Source organism: Scylla paramamosain, chromosome 49, assembly GCF_035594125.1.
Source record: "Scylla paramamosain isolate STU-SP2022 chromosome 49, ASM3559412v1, whole genome shotgun sequence".
Taxonomy (NCBI): Eukaryota; Metazoa; Arthropoda; class Malacostraca; order Decapoda; family Portunidae; genus Scylla; species Scylla paramamosain.
Genome location: NC_087199.1, coordinates 4,288,185 through 4,297,500, shown reverse-complemented (window position 1 = coordinate 4,297,500; position 9,316 = coordinate 4,288,185). Strand labels below are relative to the sequence as shown.

At 44.4% G+C, this 9,316-nt stretch overlaps 1 long non-coding RNA gene across 1 annotated transcript in view; it reads right to left on the bottom strand.

Moving 5' to 3' along the window:
- LOC135095419 (uncharacterized) overlaps positions 1-6,508 on the bottom strand; it is a 12,760-nt gene extending 6,252 nt beyond the window's left edge. Inside the window, exons 1-3 of the long non-coding RNA XR_010264382.1 lie at positions 4,764-6,508; positions 3,040-3,215; positions 196-281 (exon numbers count right to left, since the gene is read on the bottom strand). This is a non-coding gene — a long non-coding RNA (uncharacterized LOC135095419). The remainder of the gene's footprint in view (positions 1-195; positions 282-3,039; positions 3,216-4,763) is intronic.
- Between the last annotated feature and the right edge of the window lie 2,808 nt (positions 6,509-9,316).

Below are 9,316 nucleotides of genomic sequence, written 5' to 3'. Positions count from 1 at the left end.
TCCTATTTCGACATCATCTGTGTGTGTGTGTGTGTGTGTGTGTGTGTGTGTGTGTGTGTGTGTGTGAGAGAGAGAGAGAGAGAGAGAGAGAGAGAGAGAGAGAGAGAGAGAGAGAGAGAGAGAGAGAGAGAGAGAGAGAGAGAGAGAGAGAGTGACAGGCCACTAAGGGACAATATGCACAATGCACACACTGACCTGACCCTCTGATGTGCAAGGTCATGCCACCCCATCACTCAGCACACTGGGGCTTCTGCCAGTAATGGATATCCCCAAGGCTGCCCCTGAGAGGTCATAATAGGTCACATATAAGAAGTCATACAATTATGAACAAATTTACAAGTTTATAGTAAAAATTTTCAGATGTTTTTAAGTGTGTGTGTGTGTGTGTGTGTGTGTGTGTGTGTGTGTGTGTGTGTGTGTGTGTGTGTGTGTGTTTCCAGATTTCTGCAGTACTTTGCAGGAAACTACTGTTCTTAATATCCTTCTACACACACCCTTCTTCTTCATCTCCTCATGACCTCTTGTGCTTCTAAAGTCTCTCACCACCAAATTACTCTGGTCCAATTTTTCACAGTCCGACAAAATCCAATATAAGGCCATCAGATCACCTCTCTCTCTTCTCTCTTCCCAGGGTGGGTAGGTTTAGTTTTAGTCTCTCTTCATATGATAAGTCTGATAGGGTCAGAGGCAACTTTGTCGCTGCTCATTGTATTCTTTCTAATTTCTTTATGTCCCTTTTAGTGCTGGGAGACCACATCACTGCTGCATATTTCAAACTAGGTCTTATCATTGTCAGTTACATCCCTAATCATCTCTTCATCCAGATAGTTGAATGTTGTTCTTATGTTTCTCACCATATTATATGTTTCCCCTCTCTTTCTTTTTACATGTACCTCTGAGGACAACTTATCAATGACAGTAATTCCAAGGTCTTTCTCTTCACTCTTCACTTTTATTTCCTCATTACCCAATTTATAACTGAAGACTGGCATCACACAACTATGCCCAAACTTCAACACTCCTCATCTTTTTATGTTAAACTCCATTTTCCAAGTGTCACTCCAATCCCAAATCACATTCAGATCTCCATGTAGAGCTTCAAAATCCTCTGTCCTCTCCACTTTTCCCATCAATTTTGCATCATCAGCAAATAGACTCGTGTAGCTATTCACCCCTTCCATCACATCGTTCACACAGGTAGCAAACATGACTGTTGGTAGTACTGAACCCTGCAGAACACCACTAATTACCTGTCTCCATGATGACTTTTTATCTTTGACCACTGTTCTCATTTCCCTTCCTCTCAGAAAGTCACTGATCCAATGTAGGAGTGCTCCTCTCAGCCCACCAGACATTTCTCATTTCCACAACAGTCTGCTGTGGGGCATCTTATCAAAATAAACACAATCTGCCCATCCCTCTCTTTCTTGTACCATATCTATGACTGGAGCAGAAGCACCTTAAATTTGTTATACATGACCTTCCTTTCCTAAATCTGAATTGTCTGTCTGTTAATATTTCTCTCTTTTCCAGATATCCACTCCATCTTTACTTCACTATTCTTTGGCACAACTTTGCCACTACACTTGTTAATGATGCCAGTCTATAATTAAATGGTTCTTCTTTGCTTCCAATCTTATATATGGGGACTATACCTGCTTTTTTCCAATGTTGGGCACCACTCCTTCGCTTAATGAAGTTATGATGAGTTTGTAAATCATGTGTGCAGGTTGATCTCTGCATTCCTTCACCACCCAATCAGATACTCCATCAGGTCCCTGTGCCTTCCTCACATCCAAGTCTTCCATCATTATTCTCACCTCATCCACTGTTACCTCAATCTCACTCAGTCCTTCTACTCTCACATCTGCCGTCACCGGTCTACCAAATGTTCCCTCTCCAGTGAAGACACTTTGAAAGAAGTCATTCAAAACCTCTGCAATTTGTGCTTCTTCTTCAACATGTTTACCATTTATTTTCAGTTTGTTGAACCCATTCTTATTCTTCATTTTACCGTTCTATAGAACATCCTTGGTTCATCCTTACATATGTCTATAATATCTTTTCATGAATTCTTTATTTCTTCCCTCCTTAGAGTATTCATTTCTCTCCCTTTTATATGTTGACTCCACTCAGACTCACATACTGTTCATCTACCCTCCCCCCTCCTCCTCCTCCTCCTCCTCCTCCCTTTCTTCCATCTCTCCCATAACTCCTCTGCTTTTCCTTCCTTCTCCCTCGTCTCCATATCTCCACTTACCTCTTTCTCTTTCTCTTCTCTCTCCCTAACCCAGCCACTCTCTCTCTCTCTCTCTCTCTCTCTCTCTCTCTCTCTCTCTCTCTCTCTCTCACACACACACACACACACACACACACACACACACACACCTTTTTTCCATCCGGTTTCTTCTGCATCATGAAAACCACATCCTTTTGATATTAGTACTTAATTCTCCTCAGAGCCACCACCACCACCACCACTGCCACAACCACTATCATTATTTTCACCTTTATCTTTACTCAGGTGGTGTTGTTGTGGTCTCCAGGGGCATTTTCATGACTGACAATGCAAGGATTTTGCAAGAGAGAAAGAAAATGCTCCATGAGAATTTTGGTGATCATCTGTATGGCCTTTGAAAATGTTTTTTTTATGAGAAAGCAAAGCATTAAGAATACAAACAAGATAGAATTAAGCTAACACAGGAAGCTGGTAAGTTAGTTTGTTGTATACTAAATGCAAGGTCTTGTTTCTGGAAAGTTGTGCTTCAGGTTCAAACCAGTGACTGTCAAGATTAACACATCTTCCTCATAAAACTTTTCCTACAGTGCAGTATACTATAATAGACACATATAAAAATAAATATTACTACTACTACTTTTCTCCTATAAGAGGGCCACTGGCCAGGGGCAACAAAAATTTTGGAATAAAAAAAGAAAAAAAAAAAAAGCCCCAGTTTTACTTCAGTAGAAGTAAAACTATACAGACTACAGACAAATGAGTAGTAAATACAACATCAAATCAATCCTTTAGGACCAAACCTAGGCATGTTGATACATCACTGGAATTCTGTCTGCTGCTGATCCCATCATACAGAATCCATTAGCTATTTGTGATGGGTTCCCACGGCAGAGGCTTCACGCAGCAGCAGCACCACCACCACACGAGTAGCAGGCACACGCACCACACTCAGCCAGGAATGCACTTTCCAAGGCAACTGTGGATAATGAATAAAGAAAAAAAAAAAATTAGCCTTGAATTGATTTTCCAGAGCACCTGTGAACAGAGAAGAAATGAATAGAATAGTAAATACTTCACAATAGTAAGTGTGGCTACATTTCAACATATTTTTTACCTGGCTGGTCTCACAAGAGAGAACCCCTTCAGGGCCAGTTCAGGGTCAGCTCACCACCACTATCAAAAAGACACCAAAGTCTGTACATGCTTATCTAACTGCCTGGCAAGTGTGCCATCAGCCCAAGACAAATAATAAATCTGACTTGCAGCACAGCGTATATGTCACCAGCAAGAATCAAACTGATGTACACCTGAGAAGTTGGACAAACTGTACCTAAAACCATCAACAGAATTCGATTCAGGCACACTGTTAGCAAGAAAATTCCAGATTTTCATCACTCTGAGAAAAATGTGTGCCTGGCATCACAACAACTATAAGGAATGCTGACAGAAGTGGCTCAGATGAACAGGTCTGCTGCATTAATTGTATGGACGGCCTCTAGTGCTGACAGCAGTGGCCGAGGTGTACAAGTCTGTTGCATTAATTTGTATGGATGGCCTCTAGTGCTGATAGAAGTGGCTGAGATGAACAAGTCTGTTGTATTAATTGTATGGACGGCCTCTAGTGCTGACAGTAGTGGCTGAGGTGTACAAGTCTGTTGCATTAATTTGTATGGATGGCTTCTAGTGCTGACAGTAGTGGCTGAAATGAACAGGTCTGCTGCATTAACAGTATGGATGGCCTCTAGTGCTGACACAAGGGGGCTGAGGTGAACAGGAATTGGGGAGAGTCCATGAAAATATCTTCCAAATTTAATAATAAGATCAACCCATAATAGTTTCTCCCTTTGAGTGAATAAAAGTGCAAGGCCTTGAAATGCTGAACGTAAGACATGTTCTCAAATCCTTGAATTATTTTCGCCCACTGTCTCTTAACTGACTCCAATAGTCTGAGGTCAGAGACACAATCAGTAATCCAAGCAGCAGAATAAGCATGACAGGCTTGGGAGAAACCACAGATGACGTTTACTAGCCAATACCATCCCAGCCACCATCTAACCCACACCTAGCACAAGGAGGGATCTCAGAAGTAGCAGAGAGAGAGAGAGAGAGAGAGAGAGAGAGAGAGAGAGAGAGAGAGAGAGAGAGAGAGAACAACAAAGAAAAGTTAATTACCAAACAAGACACAATACAAATTATACTCCGTAGAAAGAAGAATGAAAAATACCAAATTATATATACGTGGAAAATAATGGTAAATTTATAGTTTAAGCCAATGTCCCCAATCTCTACCCACGGCCCCCCAATCCCTCAAGCAAGCTTGGGGGCCTGTGGGGAACCGGGGGTTTTGGGGGGGGAGTCATATACGAGTGATATATGGACTTAAAAAATCTAGGGAAATTTCCCCAATATCTAGAGAAATCTAGGGAAATTTTCCTAAATCTAGGGAAATTCTCTATATCTAGGAAAATACCCCAAACTCTCCCTCTCGCAATTTGACAAGACATTGAGAAGCACCTAACCTAACCTGCCACGCAGGAAGATGCGTTCCTTCCAGGAAAGTTCCTTTAAAGTCAGAAACGCTGAAGTTGCACTGCTTACTGCGCTTCTTTTTCGGCAGCTTGCGGTACCGGCCGCAATACCACACACGCCTGTCACTGCGCAGCTTACACGGCGTGTGGCACTCGGGACACTCGACTGCAGTGGGTAAAACGCCGTGTTTCCTCAAGAACTGGCAGCACAAGTCGTCTTTGCGGTGAAACGTAGCGATGAAGAGCCAATAATCAAATTTGCAACCAGCACAAGTAACGTCAACAGTAGCCATGGCGGAAGTGACCGGAAGCGGTGTGCACACACCTGCCCGCGCAGCTTATGGGTACTTATAGAGACTTCCTATTGGTGCAACTCGTGGTGTTAAGTGGTGGTAGCACGTGATTGGCCCGAGGAATTATAGACACAGTGATCCTATCCAGCAGCTACCCACAATTCAAAGCATTAAACAACTGAAGTTCAGGCAACAATACACCATTTATGTTTACCTGTGGACTTAGAAAAAGTTGAGAGCGCTGTGCATTCCCAGGCCTATTGTGGCGTTATTATTAATTTCCGACAAGTAGTGTAATCATTAGAAATGATGTGAATAGTGAGAAGAACAAAATGAGGTAGGTTATTACCACGTAGTGTGTAATGGCTTAAACTATAATAATACCAAAATAATTATTGCTAACCAAACTGTCCCGCCCAAATCTGAACCCATCACATGCACTCACTCCAAAGCACGATCAGGAAGGAATAAGCGTGGCCATCCCACCTCCCTTCAAACTGCCACACCAGTATCAGAAGCCTCCAGCACAGCAGTGTTGCAACAAGGGACACCCACCCGTTCACCTCCCTCCCAGCACACACCGTGACATGAAGGGCGTGAATACCAAACACTTACAGAGGAAGCTGGACAAATTCCTGGTCACAATCCCCGTCCTGTCAGGAAGCGAACACAACTCTGGCCAAGGTTGTCTCTGTCACTGGACCTTCTTTCAAGACAAGCAGTTTTGTTGCTTTACGAATGGCGCCAAACTTGTCAGGGGTGTCCGATAATCTGGTACATGTAACAGTGCATGTTCCACTTGAGTTTGGTTGCGTGACACGCAGCACAAGTCAGGCAGAGCAGAGGGCTACGGTGTCACACCGCCTGTCTCCGCCTGCCGCTGCTGGTGTCATCTTCCTAGCTGTCTGCTCTTTGTTTACAAATGAAAGCCGAATTGCTGTGAACACTTTAAAGATCTGTCTCAACCCTATATTTGACTAATCTTTTAACCAAGTCTTCAGCCATGTTCCTCTCCCTCTCTAGGGCTGCAATGATGCCCCTGCATCATCACTTTTATGCTCTGGGGGCTTCCTGTGAGCCAACCACAGGCTTGGTGGCTGTCCTGTCTCCTTCAGGAAGGCACAAGTGAGGCGGGTGACTGCAGGCTGTAGTGAGGGGTGGACGCCCCCTGTCGCCAGCTGGATCAGCAGGTCAAAGGTGTTGACGCCCACGGCCAGCAGCGGAGACTTGGGTTGGCACCTGGCTGGCCAGTGGCCATGCAATGGCTGGCACCTGGCTGGCCAGTGGCCTTGCAGTGGTTGGCACCTGGCTGGCCAGTGGCCTTGCAGTGGCCAGCAACTGAATGTATCTGGCTGGGAAACACTTAAAACACTTTATTACGCTTACCTATAAATTCACACTAAATGATAATTTCATATAGAAAGACTGGCAGACATCACATTATATAAATATAGTTTTTTTTTTTCGGTCATGTGCTTATATCTATAATATTCTAAATACACATATAGAAAATGAATACATTTTAAATGCAGTGAATATATATATATATATATATATATATATATATATATATATATATATATATATATATATATATATATATATATATATATATATGTAAACTTCCTTGTATAAATATTATATATACATAGTAACAATAATAGTAATAATAATAATAATAATAATAATAATAATAATAATAATAATAATAATAATAATATTGATAGACAGTAAAGGTAATTACAATAATAAAAGGAATATTGAAGATTAATAATAATAACAGTGGATAAAAAGAGTAATTGGAGGGTAAATGCTTCTTAAATATATAATGATAATTGTAGATAAAAAGAATAGTTGGAGGATAAATACATCTATCAATACATCTATCAACAACACATCTATCAAGTCAGTGTTACATCACCAACAACACATCTATCAAGTCAGTGTTACATCACCAACAACACATCTATCAAGTCAGTGTTACATCACCAACAACACATCTATCAAGTCAGTGTTACATCACCAACAACACATCTATCAAGTCAGTGTTACATCACCAACAACACATCTATCAAGTCAGTGTTACATCACCAACAACACATCTATCAAGTCAGTGTTACATCACCAACAACACATCTATCAAGTCAGTGTTACATCACCAACAACACATCTATCAAGTCAGTGTTACATCACCAACAACACATCTATCAAGTCAGTGCTGCATCGCCAACAATCTTCTTATTTTCCCCTACTATCGATCCCCTGATAAACGTAAAAGAGAAAAGAGAAGGGAAGAGAAGAGAGAACAGAAGAGGAAAGACAAGAGAAGAGGAGAGGCGTGGAGAGGAGAGGAGACGAGAGGAGAGGAAAGAGAAGAAAAGAGAAGAGAAGAGAAGAGAAGAGGAGAGCAGAGGAGAGGAGAGGACACAGAAGAGAAGAGAGGAGGAGAGGAGAGGACACAGAAGAGAAGAGAGGAGGAGAGGAGAGGACACAGAAGAGAAGAGAGGAGGAGAGGAGAGGAAAGAGAAGAGAAGAGAAGAGGAGAGAAGAGGAGAGGAGAGGATAGAGAAGAGAAGAGAAGAGAAGAGGAGAGAAGAGAAGAGAAGAGAAGAAGAGAGGAGAGGAAAGAGAAGAGAAGAGAAGAGAAGGGAAGAAAAGAGAGAAGAGAAAAGAAGAGAGAAGAGAAGAGAGAAGAGAAGAGAGGAAAGGAGAGGAGAAGAGAGAAGAGAAGAGGAGAAGAGAAGAGAGGAGAGAAGAGAAAAGAGAGGACAGGAGAGGAGAGGAAAGTGAAGAGAAGAGGAGAGGAGAGGAGACAAGAGAAAAGAGAGGAGAGGACAGGCGAGACGAACGAGAGAAACAAGTGTAAAGCGAGACGAGACGAGACGAGACGAGACGAACGAGACGAACGAGGCGAACGAGACGAGACGAACGGGACGAACGAGACGAGACGAACGAGGCGAACGAGACGAGACGAACGAGGCAAACGAGACGAGACGAACGAGACGAACGAGACGAGACGAACGAGGCGAACGAGACGAGACGAATGGGACGAACGAGACGAGACGAACGAGACGAACGAGACGAGACGAACGGGACGAACGAGATGAGACGAACGAGACGAACGAGACGAGACGAAAGAGGCGAACGAGACGAGACGAACGAGGCGAGACGAACGAGACGAGACGAGACGAGACGAGACGAGTGAAAGGGACATGACGAGCGAGACCAGACGAACAGGACGAGACGGAATGTGAGGGGGGAGACAGGACAGGAGAGGAGAGGGGAGGGGAGGGGAGGGGATCAGAGGAGAGAGGAAGAGACAGGACAGGAAAAGATGGGAGGGGAGGGGGAGGGGAGAGGAGAGAAAGGACAGGACAGGATAGGACAGGACGGGACAGGACAAGACGAAGAGACAGAACAGGACGGGACGGACAGAACAGGACAGGACAGGACAGGACGGGACGGGACTTTACAAGACGAAGAGACAGAACAGGACGGGACGGACAGAACAGGACAGGACAGGGCAGGACGGGACGGGACGGGACAGGATAGGACGGGACAAGACAAAGCAGTATGGGAGAAAAGGAGAGGAGAGGAGAGGAGATGGGAGGAGAGGACAGGAGAGGAGAGGAGAGGAGAGGAAAGGGGAAGGGAAAGGGAGGGGAGGGGATGGGAGAGAAGAAGAGAAAAGAAGAGGAGAGAAGAGGAGAGGGGAGGGGAGGGAATGGGAGAGGAGAGGAAAAAAAGAAGAGGAGAGGGGAGGGGAAGGGACGGGACGGGAACGCCTCCCCCCCGCACATCCCTGTCTCGCTTCTCGACATCCTTTTTGTTCCTCAGCTGCACCTGGCGTCGCTCCCAGGCTGCGGCTTTCTGCCTCGCCCAGGCGACGCGGGCTGGGCCGGTGGCTGGTGCGATCACAGCGGCGCTCATGGTTTGCATTCGTTGCTTCCAGTGACAGGGTGGTCTGAGGGCGGCACATAGTAAAAAAATATTATCGCAAAAAGACTGCAAAGAGAGAGCTCTCTGATTGGTGGACGAGACCACTACTAACTCCAAGCTGGTCCTCCTCACGGGGCTCTCAGCCAATAGGGGCCTTTACTGACACCCTCCCTCCCTCCCTCCCACACATCTACACACTTCCAGTGTAGTGTAGTATAGTATAGTAATGATGTCTATGCTAATATAGGGATCTTGTTTAAGAGAGAGAGAGAGAGAGAGAGAGAGAGAGAGAGAGAGAGAGAGAGAGAGAGAGAGAA